The sequence below is a fragment of the Ochotona curzoniae genome, unplaced genomic scaffold (genome assembly GCF_017591425.1).
Source record: "Ochotona curzoniae isolate NIBS_2020 unplaced genomic scaffold, NIBS_Ocur_1.0 contig_3520, whole genome shotgun sequence".
NCBI classification, from domain to species: Eukaryota; Metazoa; Chordata; class Mammalia; order Lagomorpha; family Ochotonidae; genus Ochotona; species Ochotona curzoniae.
In genome coordinates, this window is record NW_024465894.1 from 20,464,210 (window position 1) to 20,477,820 (window position 13,611).

The window sequence follows — 13,611 nt, forward strand, 5'->3', positions numbered from 1 at the left end:
CAGATGCACTCAAATCAGGACAGCAAACTAGAATATTCTACAAGATTCCTTTCCATTCACTTTGGGCTTTCCAGAGCCTGTGGCACCTTGGTTAGCATTATTATAGAGATAGATCTTCAGGACGGTTCATGCCAGGCAGAGGGGGTGGCAGTTAGGGAAATCAGAATTAGAAACTGAAGATTGATTCGTTCATGAGCAGAGTGGTCAGAAATTATATCCATGACTTCTGACCCTGAGCTGTTCCTTCTCTACTCATCATGCAGCCCTCTCTGACCAGACCTACAAGCAACTTTCATGTGCATGCCCAGCCTGAAGATGGCACGTGTTTCAGACTTCAAACACTCCTGTTCAAAACACTCCTGCTGCACATCTTCCCCTTACTTGTAGTTGGCACAATTTTTTTGGGTGAGCTGATCTTCTCAGAGGGTCCTGGCTGCTGAGATTATTTCCCCCACTAAAACCTCTTCTTAATTCACACGTCCTCTCCAACCCACCAAATCCCAAAGAGGACGCCTTCGCCAAGTCAGTGGAGAACACCTGCCCCGTCCCTGTGAAAAGACTGGAAAATCTCCAATTGTGGAGATGCTATCAATTTACTGACAGTCCATTAAGTAGCACTAAAAGCAGGAGACTTCTGATGATGGCTCCGGGGCTGGCCATGCATTAAACCCACTGCACCTGACATTTAAAAATAGCTAAATATTATGAAAGGTTTTTGCTTTAAAGTCTCAAAGGATGGGTATCTTTTAAGAATGAACATTCTTATTTGATATGAATAAAACCAAGCACATCTTATCCCCTGACAACAAGAATTAAACATTTTTTAATATCTTCCAACAGCCTAAAGGTCACAATCAACCCCAGCTACTTGTGATGGCCAGTCTGAAAGTGCACACTGGTGACAGGCTTTTGGTTTGTGATCATTTAATAAAAGATACAAATAAGAACAACACAACATATGTCTATACTTGAATGCAATTAAAATTTGTTCTGGCTTTCCAGCTTATGTGATTGAAAAGTGATTTACTTCGTCTTCATAGTTTGTTGTTTTAAGATTTAGTAATTTACTTATTTAAGGGGGTGACAGAGAGGAGACACACACACACACACACACACACACATATACACACAATTTTCCATCTGAGGTTTTCCAAATGGCTACAACATCCAAGTACTTGCACCATCATCTGCTACCTTCCCAGGAGTGTTACAGGAAGTTGGACTGGAAATGAAGCAATGGGACTTGACCCAGAGCTCTGGAATGGGATGTTAGCGGTGCAAGCAGTGGGTTAACTAGCTGTGACACAAAGGTTGGCTTCTAATAATAATCTTACCAGCTCTCTTTACATCTCTATTTGAGAAGAAGGCTCAATGGTTCTCCCATTATGCCCTTATGTATCTTATTCCCTTCATACTAAATATCTGAATTATCTAACAACACGGATCAAATGACCTGTCAATTGCCAAATTACCATGCTGTGGTATCCTGAATTATCTTGCTGCACAATTAAAAATTTCCCAAAAGACAGAGCTGGATATTCTTTATTTGTACCACCTTTAATAATATATTACAGAGGGTTTTTGTTTTTGTGGAGAGGAGGCATTTTCTGGATTTTTCTATGTAAAAGCAGCACTCTCCTACCTTTTCCCTTAGCCCTAATCCAATTCCCTTTGCACTCTTCACGGTGGTATTCTGGCCCTATACCCAATCTTCAGGTTCCTGATGGTAACACTTCTTGTTCTCACGACTAGTTTCCTCCCTCATTCCAAGTGAGTGCATCTTGCACATCACAAGCAAAACAGGGCAGCCACCAGCCCTGGTCAACTTCCTCGCTTGTCACGCCAGGAGGCATCTGCAAAGAGTGTCATTCCATCCTGGTCTCACACGTTTACCTGCCTGCTCTTTGAGCCCCCTCTTGGGTCTCCCTTGATCTCCAGTCAAGTGCCAATAAGCTGGGTACGTGCCATCCACAGGGGCCATGGCCATGCTTTTCTGCTTCAAGGTCACCTCAGGCCTAGGGTGGCTCCTGGCACCACATTGCAGGAAGGAGAAATGGGTAGAAAGGGCTGCCTGTTAATGACCTCCTCTGAGAGTCTCATGGGACATTTCTCTTTACATTGCCAGAATTCAGTGATGGGGTTACACGTAGCAGCAAGGGAGACTGGGGAGAAGGTAGTTTTTCAAAGAAAAAAGTGAAAACTTTGTCAAAGAACCACCAGGGACAAAATGCAGAAGAGACACTTGGAAGCAAGTCCAAGACATTACTTATGTTGACTCACAAAAGAAAGGAGGGATGGGAATGTGAGAGCATCCTCATAATGAGGATCCAGGCTGCAGACTCCACAGGGCTCCAGGTTCTCTCCCATGCAGGGAACAGGGGTTCTCCACCACGGTGGGATGCCACTACTAACCCTAACCATGCATGGAGGAAAGGGGCAGAGCAGGGTCATGGATGGAGTAAGCCTCCTCCAGGAGCTGTGGTCATCGAATGAGCTAAGACAACAGTGTGTTCAGGTTTCCTGTATGTTCTCACACAGCACCATACCGTAGCTGATTGTCACGTGCATTCTAACCGGCCTGCTCCACAGACGTCCAGCCTGACAGGTGCGTGTCCAGGCAACGCTCTGGGGTAGCGCTAGCCCACTTCTCCTCTTTCTCTCTGGCAAAGTCATGGCCAATGAACCACCTCTTAAGCTAGGGATCTGCAAGTCCATCTCAGATGCGAACTCTCTCTCCCTCTACCCACGCAGGGCATTGTGTCCACTCACCCGGCCCTGGCCTCTTTGTCCTTCAGTGCCCATTTCCCACCCGCCTCCCAGGGCACAGAACCTGAGCTCAGCATCTGGACTAGAAAAACAACCTCAGGGGTAGTTTCTGTGGCACAAGTGTTTCTCTTTTGTCCTGTTCCACACCTCTAGATGCCACTTCTTCCATGAAAGCAAATCTCAGTAGCTCCTCGTCTTGAAATCCCCGCCTTTTACTCACTGTAGTGATATCAGAATATAGTGGTTAAGGTGAAGGGCTTGGGAGTCACTTGACTGAGTTAGTTAAGCTCCCTGTTTCTGTTTCCTAGCCTATGAATTGAGGATGATAGAACGTCACATCTCCTGCGGTGCTGTAGAGACAACACAGAAGCACACATATTGTTCAGAAGCAGCAGATTTCTGATGAATATGAACTATTTTTATAACCAAAATGTTAAGTCCAAATATACTAGCTTGGCATTCAGGGTCATAAAAGTTGGGGCCTAACCTGTGCTTCTCCCAAACCCCAACCTTCTTTGTAACACATAATATAAAATATATCACATGCTATTTATATGTTATATAATACATTACAATATCTTACATAATATAAATTATACACCTCAATCCTTACATCTAAGTGCAGCTAAGAGCATCTGCTCTGAAACTGTAGGGTTTCGGTAATTCAGTCTAACTGTTCTGAGGATCAAATATGGAGATGAAATTATTTTTAAGATTTTTAAATGCGGATGACTTAGGAATAGTCACCAAGTTCCTGCAAGTGGATCACAGAACACAGTATGGGTCCAAGCAGGCATCCCAGGCAAGGCCAGGGTCGGCTGCCCAGCAGGACGCACAAGGCTCTCGGATCTGGTGGTGCCGGCTTCATGTACACGAGCAGTTTCTAGCATCAGCATGAACCCTCAGCTCCAAAAGCAAAGGTCACTGTTACCGTGGAAAATAAAAAAAAAAAAAAAAAGGTTCGAGTTAAGTGCTCAAGCCAATGAAACATTAAACAAGTGCACCTGCATTTTCACAGTAAATAATTCCAGTGGGGATTTCACGTTGCTGTGGCTACAAAGGGAGGAACAGCTCGGAGATACTTGGAGAGTGGTGGAGGATTAGAGTATCCAGGGAAATAAGCAAAAGGGATTGTATTTCACTGCAGGCTTCTCAGGGCCAAACAGCCTTACCCTCCACACACGGAGGATCCCACTGCCAAACTGCTGTGAACAAGATAAAAAAAAGAAACTAAAAACTTCACACGGTTCACCCTACATGTAAAACTAGCTCAGTCAGCTTGCTCAACGATCGCTCATCATCATCATTATTGCTGATAGTTTTGGCATAGTAGGGGCAACCTAAAACTGTAGAATTTAATTCACTGCTTTTATTTAAGCAAATTATATAGAGAAAAAAGAGTAACTCCATGTTGATCTCAATGTACTCAACTAAGCCTCTGCTAACAGAATGGTGCAAAACGGTGACAGAAAAAATGTTTGCCAGATGACAGCAAATCCTAACTCAGGATAGATATTTGGCCTAACTGCATATTCTCCTAGCCAAAGACTAACTCAGGTCTAATTCATTCTTAATGATACAGAATAATATCAGAAAATCATTGATGAAATGCCCCCAAATGGTACCCAAAAGACGGGAGTTAAGGTGAAATATCAAAATTAGAAGGAAAATATTCTTGCCCTATAAAACAAAATATTAAGCAGGTAAAGATAATCTAACAGCCCCCGCCCATTAAAATGTTTAACTTTTTTCATCAGTATTTTGTTTTTCTGTTTAGATCATAGCAGATCTCTGTTTTTCAAAGTTCTCAGATATTTGATCTTGGAACTTTTCTGATCTGCAGAAGAAGCGAAAGAAGTCATGTCAAGCAGTCACCAACATTAAGCCACTAAAGACACTTCAACATGCTTTGCTGACAGAGCGTTTTAAAAGCAGACCACAGATTTCATTTTACTCCACCACGATTCACCAACACGTCAGAACGTAGAAGCCTAAAGCAGAAAAGCAGAGGCGTGGAAGGGTCTGCTATATATTCAAACAGGTGTCACAGGCAGTAGTGTTGGCAACTTACTTGCATTTTGACCCAACCAGACAAGCCATGGAAGAACCATTTTTGAAGAGCAGTGTGGAAAACTGAACGTGGGTTTCACATTAGATGGCAGCAAGGAATTACCGCATCCTCTCAGGAGTGTGTTAAAGGCGCTGGTCTGTTTTGGCTCCGCTAGTGGAAATCAAATGGCAGCTGCACTCGGGCCACACAGCTGTCAATAGTGGCACACTCTCACCTCCAGAGGGAGACCAAAGAGAGGCATCCAGAGAAGGTTCCGATACACCCAGGAGGCGGCCGGCTCCGTCTCCTCCAGGATGCCCTCTTGGCTGGCTCCACCTCAGGGTGTGGGTCTCTGCTTGGCAGCCCCTGTGGGAAGTAGCAAAGGACCTGGAGACAGGGGCTATCCTAAGTGCAGGCTTGTCCAGGGACCCACTGGAAGGGTACGAGCGACTGCCTGGAATGTTGCTGGGGTTCTGTGGAGTCTCCCGGGACCTGGCCTGGGACAACAGTGGTGGCAGCAGAAGGGACTGGGGAAGAAGGGTAGGTTTAGGGATCAGGGTCTCAAATAAAACACTGCTGTATTATATCTCTGCACAAAAGAAACACATGAGTACTGGATGAAAAATAATGAAAATGAGTGTCATGCCTGAAATGTCAACTGAACAGGAATAAAATTTGGGTTTTCTTTGGGTCTGGCATCATGATATAGCACCTCAACCTTCCGCCTGTGGCACTGCCATCTCATATGTGCACTGGCTTGAGTTCCGGTTGTTCCACTTCCAATCCAGCTGGACTATGGCCCAAGTCCTTGAGAGCCTGCACCCACGTGGGAGACCCAGGCTGAAGAGGGGAAACTCCTGGCTCCCAGCTTCAGATCAGCCCAGCCCTGGCTGTTATGGCCAACTTGGGCGTGAACCAGCAGATGGAACATCTCTCTTGGTCTCTCACTCATTCAAGTAAAATAAAATATTTTTTTTAAAAATCAGGAGTTCTTATGAAACAGACTAAGATTAAATTAAGTTTATTTTTAGAATTTAGGGAGAATTTTTAACGACTTGTGATCTACATATATGAAGAAAATTATACATTTATACTTGAAGCTATGCTTACATGAGGGTGTTTCAAAAAGTCAAGGATAGAATTACAAGGTATTCACTCTGATGTGGAAAAAACTTTGAAATTTGTGTAGTATTTTTTCCTACTGGGTACACTATCTGAAAACTTTTTGAAAAAATTTTGAAATCTGCATGGTTTTTTTTTTTTTTCCCCACATGTAAACTTTCTGGAAACAAGGAGTTCACTCTGTTGTGAAAAAAAATGTTTGAGATCAGCAGAATTTTCTATTCTACCTCATTCACCTTCTGGAAATTTTCCGAAGAACTCTTGTATACTGAGCACAGAGGAGATATGGCAGCTACAGAGGACAAGGCCAAAAAACTTGACACCCAAGAGGCAGCGAAGGACGCCGAAGCAGGCAAGTTGCTTAAGACTGGAATACAAAGTGTGTTGGGAATTCGACAGCAAGAGATATCACTCCTTTTGTGCTGAGTGAGTGATGGTCACAGGTCGGCCTTATTCACACCACATGGACACGTTTCTTCACAATTCTTCTTGAGCCTTCGCTCTTACTAGAGACAGTTTAAACATAAAACTTCATGAAACGCTTTTGACTAATGTCCAATTTATTGTCTACGTATTATGAACTCAGGGTAATGGCTTCAACTGCTTAATGTTAATGAGAGCTCAATAATTCAATCTAGTAAGAACTAAAATAACAATATGACTTAGATGATTTGTAGAGAAGTAGAAGATGTGGTTTGGAAAACAAGCCCATAAAAAAAAAAAGCCAGTTTCAGTGCATAATTAGAGGGGGATGTGGGTTTTCTTGCAGATAACGACCACTAATTTTGAGGAGATATTTAGAAACTGGTTCCCAAAGCCAGCTACATGTCAGAAATACCTGGGGGAGTCTGTGGGAATACCTACTCCTGGAACGCACCCCAGTCCTATTGAATTGTAGCCCAAGGCAGGGCTCAGGAAATGATTGTTTCTACAGTCTTCTCCATTCCCTCCCAAGGGGCTTGGGTACAGCATCTGGGACTTTGAGAATCCTTTCACTTACAGCCAGAACTACACAACTTTAACCCTAATGTCTAGGAAATGGAGGTACAACATTTTTTGGGTTTTTTTTTTTAACACTGTAAATCCTTAAAAATAAAAGCCACAGTTTGGGATACCCACACCCCATCCTGGAGTGCCTAGTCCTAGCCCTGGGTATTCCTTGCTTCCAGTTGAGCTTCTTAGTAACGCATTCTGAGAGGCAGCAGATGATGCTCCAAGAGCTTGGGCCCCTGCCACCCACGTGGGAGAGCTGGATGCAATGCCTAGTTCTTGGCCCAGCTGTGACCTGACTTGGGGGAATGAATCAGTAGATGAGAAAGACCTTGCTCTCTCTTTCTCCTTCTGATTCATCCTCCCGCCTCCCCCAACCTGCCCCATCGCTTTCACTTTCAAATAAGAAACTACATGTTTTAAGAAATAAAACGAGAAATCCAAAGCCATTCTTATCAGGCCCAAACATCTTACTACGTTGCTCGAGTTGGATCATCCCTTTACCAGGTCCTCACCTTCAGAGCACTGTAGTTAGAAACATGCACTCCAGAAGTCATATGCTTCTGCTAACCACCAAATATGGTCTGGCCTGGCTTTGGGCTTCACACAGCAAGCAGTGCACAGGCTCTCATGCCTCAGAAAGGAGGCTCCCCTGTCACCTTGACAGAAGACTCCATGCCTGTGTTGTCAGGCCAGGCTGCCTCTGGGCCTCCCCTTCAAATTTCCACAACATGCTCCACGAGGGGGACAGGCTGACATCACCTGATCCCCCCAGTACACCTGCACGCAGTATGAAGAAGTCAATAGCTAGACATTAGAATTTAGTTCTCTTTCTGGGGAGGTGTACAGGTGACACACAACTGAGGATACACTGTGTCTTTGACATTGGTGGGGGGTGTGGGGAAGAGCAGGGTTGTCCATGAGAAATGTGGGGTTCATAAGAAGGGGGTGGCAGGGCTAAGATGGTGTCCATCTAGGAGCACTGCAGAAGGAGGGCACCCTTAGAGGGCTGGTAAAATACGGATGGCTGGGCCCAGCCAAGGTCCCCAGCGCTGTTGATGCTGGTGTCCCAGTAATGACACTTTGAGAACCACTATCCTAACAGTTGATGGGTGCGAGCTACTCAAGAAAGGAGGGTAGAATTTAAGAGTTTTCTATGAAGGAAGAGCAGGCAGACCTTAAAACCCTGCATGGAAAGATGAAACATAAAGACAATCTTACTTTGGCACAAAGATTTTTGAAATATATATGCATAGTTATTTTTCCATAACATGCACTTCCATGATTCCCTGGAACACCTCTAATGGATTCCTTTCTTTTTTTGCTCCAAAATAAACTTCTGTGTCTACTTTTCTGTGAGCTTTCTAAATCACCCTTGTATAGGACCTTATTAAGTATCTGAGAAATATGAAGAAAGAAGTTTTTGTCTTGGCCTTTTCTTTTTTAACACAGAATTTTTGGCCTTGAGGTGGAGTTTTACTTATTTGAAAGTCAGAGAGGAAGAAACATACAACACAGAGAGAATGAGAATCTTCTGCTGGTTCGCTCCCCAGATGATCACATTAGCCAGGGCTGGGCCTGCCAAAGCCAGGAGCTAGGAGCTTCTTCCAGGCCACCTATACAGGTGTAGGGACTCCAGCACTTAGGCCATCTTCCACTGTTGTCCCAGGCTCACTGGCAAGCAGCTGCACTGGAAATGGAGCATCTGGGTCTCAAACCAGTGCCCACACAGGATGTCAGCACGGACAGTGGTTTTACTTGTTATATTACGACACTGGACCTGTCAGAACCTCTTGAGATGTTAATGACAGGGGCCGGCATTATGGCACAGGGGGTTAATCTACCTACCACTTGGGTGCTGATTCAAGTCCCAGCTGCCCCATTTCCCATCCTGCTCCCTGCTAGTGCATGTGGGAAGGCAGCAGAGCATGGCCCAAACACTTGGGCCCCTCTACCCACATGGGAGACCTGGATGAAGCTCTTCGAGTCCAGCTGGCCCAGCCTGGCCACTGTAGCCATTTGGGAAATGAACCAACAACGGAAAATCTCTGTCTTCTTCTCTGTGTATTTAACTCTACCTTTCAAATCAACACATTCCTTAGAGGATGCAAATGATAAACTTGAGATTAGGGGCAGAATAAAGGTCACCAAGTATTTCAAAATGATGGTTAGCAAAATACCTGGGTATCAGCAAAAGGGCTCAGAAACATCCACACGTGGCCCATAGGTTCACAGCCTGTGGTAGGATCCTTTGCAAAGCCCAAGATGTAATCCTTGGGAACGTTAAGGCCCATGACCATGAGGGATCCAGACATTCTTCAGTTTAGGCTGACAGCTGGCAGGCAGATGCATGACAGGAAACACCACACCACACTGGCTGGTGTGTTTGGTCCCCTTGCCAGTCAGGCAGAGGCTGGTACCATTTTAAGCAAACCCCAAGTAGCTGTCTCTTGAGCACTTGGACACGGCTGCACTGTGGGCTGCACATGCCCTGGCTCCGCCCTAGCCCCATGCTGACATGGCTCCATCCCCCAGTCAATGCTTGGCTTCAATCTGAATCTAAACATGAAGCACTGAGTGCTAGGCACCTTGATAGGCACTTTACATGTCAGCGGAATGAATTCTCATTGCAGGGTGGGAAGATGGATGTGGGTGCATTCTGTTTCATAGGGAATTCCCAGACAGTGGGTGATTCCCCAGGGGTTCCAGCAGCTAGCACTGGTGCTTACCTCCACACCCCAGCTTAGAGGACCTCAGATTTGACTTTCAGGTTCCCCCGGGAGTTATGATAACACAGGATGTTGGCTTCTTAGTCTGTCTTTTGCAAGGTAGGGCCTGGGATGGGTTCGCGGGTAACATGGAACATGGTAGTCCATGGGGCACATTCTGAAAACCACTGATCCAATCTGAACCCCACTCCCAAGCAGACACAAGTTCTCTGCCAAGACAAGGCCCCTGTGTGCCATTTCTTCCTTTTCAGCAAAAATTTCTGGGGCAGCAGTATACCCAGGTTCTCCTTAGAGCTACCGGAATGACACCAAATCCTCTTGACCTAGCCTGGCCTTTCCTCGGCCTTCGTTTATGTATCTAGGTATTAGTTAAGAGCAACTGTAAAGATATTAACAGGAATGAAGGGACAGCTCAGGATGCTTCAACACAGGCTGCTGGGGTTCACCTGTGCATCCTTCCACCCCACTACCCTGGGCACAAGTAGCAGCCTACGGGAAGGTTTGCCCACATTAAGATTAGCCCATGGTAAGGCTGGTTCATTCCAGGGCTCTCCTGACTTGGCCTTGGGTAGTCTCTGGCCACGGGAGCTGGGAGGACAGCCTAGGGTAAGCGTGCAAAAAGCAGGGCAGAACTCTGGTCCAGCCCCTCATCTCTCAGAGGCATCGTTCTCATGTCCCACTGCCCACAGCTCCTCCCCACCCCCCCCGCTAATGCATGTCTGGCTCCGTTATCTTTCTCACTCCCATGTCTCAGCTCCTTGCTTGCTCAGGGACACCTGCATGTGAACCTCCTGCACCTATGTGCTCTGCTCTCAGCCTGGGGGGAAGTATGGAAGCAAAGACAAGCAGCAAGGTCACCACTTGAGGATGAACCAACAGTAGGATGCATACTGAGCCAGTGAACACACTCCCAGGTCAGGGTGTGGGGTTGTGCTATGTGTGCCCATGAAGAATCAGCTCCTAGCAGACATCCTGAACCCGAAGGAATCACAGAGAATCCATGGAAATGACAAGTTGACCTCTCTTCCTGCCAAAGTGCTAATATTGGCTCAATGGGCACTGCTTGGGCCTGGTACTATGGCTCAGTGGCTAAATCCTTGCCTTGCAAGTGCCAGGAGGGTGCTGGTTCATGTCCTGGCTGCTCCACTTTCCATCAAAGAGCATTGCTTTTCTTAAATCCCCAGGAATTTCTAAAACAGGTTGCAGAAGGCAAGGAAAGTTACTGTCGGTAAATTATTTAATATGAATTACATTGAAGTCCTGGTTTCTGATCAGGAAGCCCAATTGTGATTGGTGACACCAGGGTGAGTTCTGGGCCATTGTCCTTCAACAAAATGTCAACAATGGCTAGTGCCTGGGGAGGCAGGGCCTGGTACCACACACATACACACCCTCCCAGCCTGCCCGCAGCCCTGCCCCTGCCATCACTGTGGCCTCTGTGTAGTTTCTGATGGTCCCACCCTGATGTCATGATGGAGACTTGGCAAGACACCAGCTGACTCCAGATGAAAGGTGGGTGGCCCTACACAGGCCACAGGCATCACTATCTGCTTCTGTCCTCCTGTCACCAGGGCCATGGTGCGGCAGAGGTTGACCTGCTGGACAGGCATGGTCACCAGCTTGGGGTGTGGCAGAAGAGGGGCAAATGGTCCCGAGATGAACAAGGAAGCACTGCCTATTTAATTTAGTCACCTAATCAGTGACAGGCCACACGGCAGGTTTCTGATGTCTTCGGACAAATGTAAAAGACAAGAAAGGCTAATTAAGCTGCGGGCACAGGGCTGGCTGCTGCCAGTGCCCACAGCTGTGCTGGAGATTGTGCGGAACGGAGATAACAGTTACGGTCACTCGGCCATGGTGGCAGCTCTGAGAACATGCCGGCCTGCTCCAAGCTCTTCTTAGTCCCCTTGGGTCCCAACCAGATGAGTGAGGGTCCAGTTGCTAGGAAGCACCGCTTCTCCTAAGTGGAAGTGGGAGGGAGCCAACGAGTCCTGGGCTTTCCAGCACTTTCCCTGAGTCAGAAGCATCCTTCTCTCTCCAGTCCCACAAGGCCGAAGGGATTAGCACTGCCTCCCACCACTCTACCCTACCCCAACCCGGCTGCCTTCAGCTACTGGCATCTTATGATTTCTTTAATGCTTTTCCCCCCAGTACCTGTACAGGTTCTTTAGAGATACTTCACGTCTGAATTGCATTAGGCAGGATTTTTTTTTTAAAAAAAAGCGATTAAAAGGAATAAATGCTACAAACTGTGAAAACACACACACACACACACAGAAGGACTGAATCAGAAGGAGGGGGCAGGAAGGAACGGAGGAGGCCTTTGAACAGCGAGTCTGTGCCCAAAGATACTGATGGCACTGCAAGAACCCGGCCTGGGGCAGGGCATCTATCTGGGACCCTGTGCCGGGCAGGGCCTGTAGCTTTGCACTTCTATTTTGATTTTTTTCAAAATCATTGAAAAATTAATCAGAGAGACACAGAGATAAAGCTCCTATCTGCTGGTTCTGAGTCTCTTTCTTTTCTTTTTCCTTTTCTGGGAGGAGGGATAGCTGCTTTTTTTCCCATTTTATTATTATTATTATTATTATCATTTTATGATACAGTTCCATAGGCCTTTTAAAAAGATTTATTTATTTATTATTGGAAAGTCAAATACACAGAGAGGAGGAAAGATAGGAAAATCTTCTGTCCACTGGTTTACTCCCCAAGCGGTCACAATGGCCAGAGCTGAGCTGATCTGAAGCTAGGGGCTAGGAGCTTCTTTTGGGTCTCCCATGCAGGGTGCAGGGTTCCAAGGCTTTCCCAGTCCACAGGCAGGGAGCTAGATGGAAAGCAGGGCAGCTGGATACCAACTGGCACCCATATGGGATCCTGGTGGCGTATGCAAGGCAAGGATTTGGCCACTAGGCTACTGCGCTGGGCCCTCACATCTCTAAGTTTGACTTTGGAGCATCTCACATTCAACATAATAATACATCTGGGGAGTTCCGTAGGACTAGGCTTGGTGCCCTAAGGAGTAAGATCTGACTTTCTGAGTTTTGTTCAAGAGGCTTTTACATGTCCCTGAAAAGCTTTGAGGTTCTGGAAGTAGAGTTTCCCTGATGGATGCCGTGGAAGCCATGATGAGAGTTGGCTGCCGATCCAGGACTGGGGACGTTCACTTCAACCCCAGATAGGGTGGGTGGGGGCAGAACCTTGGGACCCCCTGCTGTGACCCTGCCCTGGCACAGATACGGGGACTAGCTGTGGCACTACAAGTCAGAGGTGGGCTGTCCCGCCCGGGACAGGTTCTGTGCACTTTACTCGGGGTCATTAGGGCTGCTCAGAGAACAAGGTGTGTGTAACAACTAGGGGCACCCAGGGAAGAGCTTTCTGTGTCAGAGAGCCAGGGCAGACACAGACACAATCCACTGTTCTCCAGAACTGTAATTTTAAAATAATTCAGGCCCATCACCCGAACCCCTTGGGTGTCACGGCAGACAAGTGCACCACAGAGGAACATCTCAGCACCTGCCTTCTCGCTGCAAGTCCACTGCCCTTTGCACGGTCAATGAGCCGTCATGTTTTCCCTTGATGCATGGAACAGCCACCCTGACCCGTGCTCTGCTGCCCCATTCTCCCCATGCTCAGCCCCTCAGTCACGCCAGGGACGCCCACGGCCTGGCCAAGACCAAAGGGGCAGAGTCCACACGGCCCCCTCTTTGGCTCTTCCAGAGTTGCTTCTGCTTGGCACCCTCAAAATCCAAGTGTGCAGGCCCAGAGTCTATGAAGAAATGAGCTGAGCCTCACCCCAACCTGAGTGACCCTTGCCCCCTGCCCTCTGTCGCTCACTGGTCAGCGGCCTCTCTCCAAAGCTAATGACAATTGCAGGAAGCTCTGCCAACAGGGCTGTCAGGCCCTCACCTGGCCTCGGTGCAGTCGCTGGGAGGGCAGAGGAGGCCAGAGCCTGTA

At 47.0% G+C, this 13,611-nt stretch overlaps 1 protein-coding gene across 1 annotated transcript in view; it reads right to left on the reverse strand.

The window, feature by feature from the left end:
- The window catches only part of CFAP61 (cilia and flagella associated protein 61), a 188,566-nt gene that overhangs the window by 62,116 nt on the left and 112,839 nt on the right, over positions 1-13,611 (reverse strand). The window lies entirely within an intron of this gene.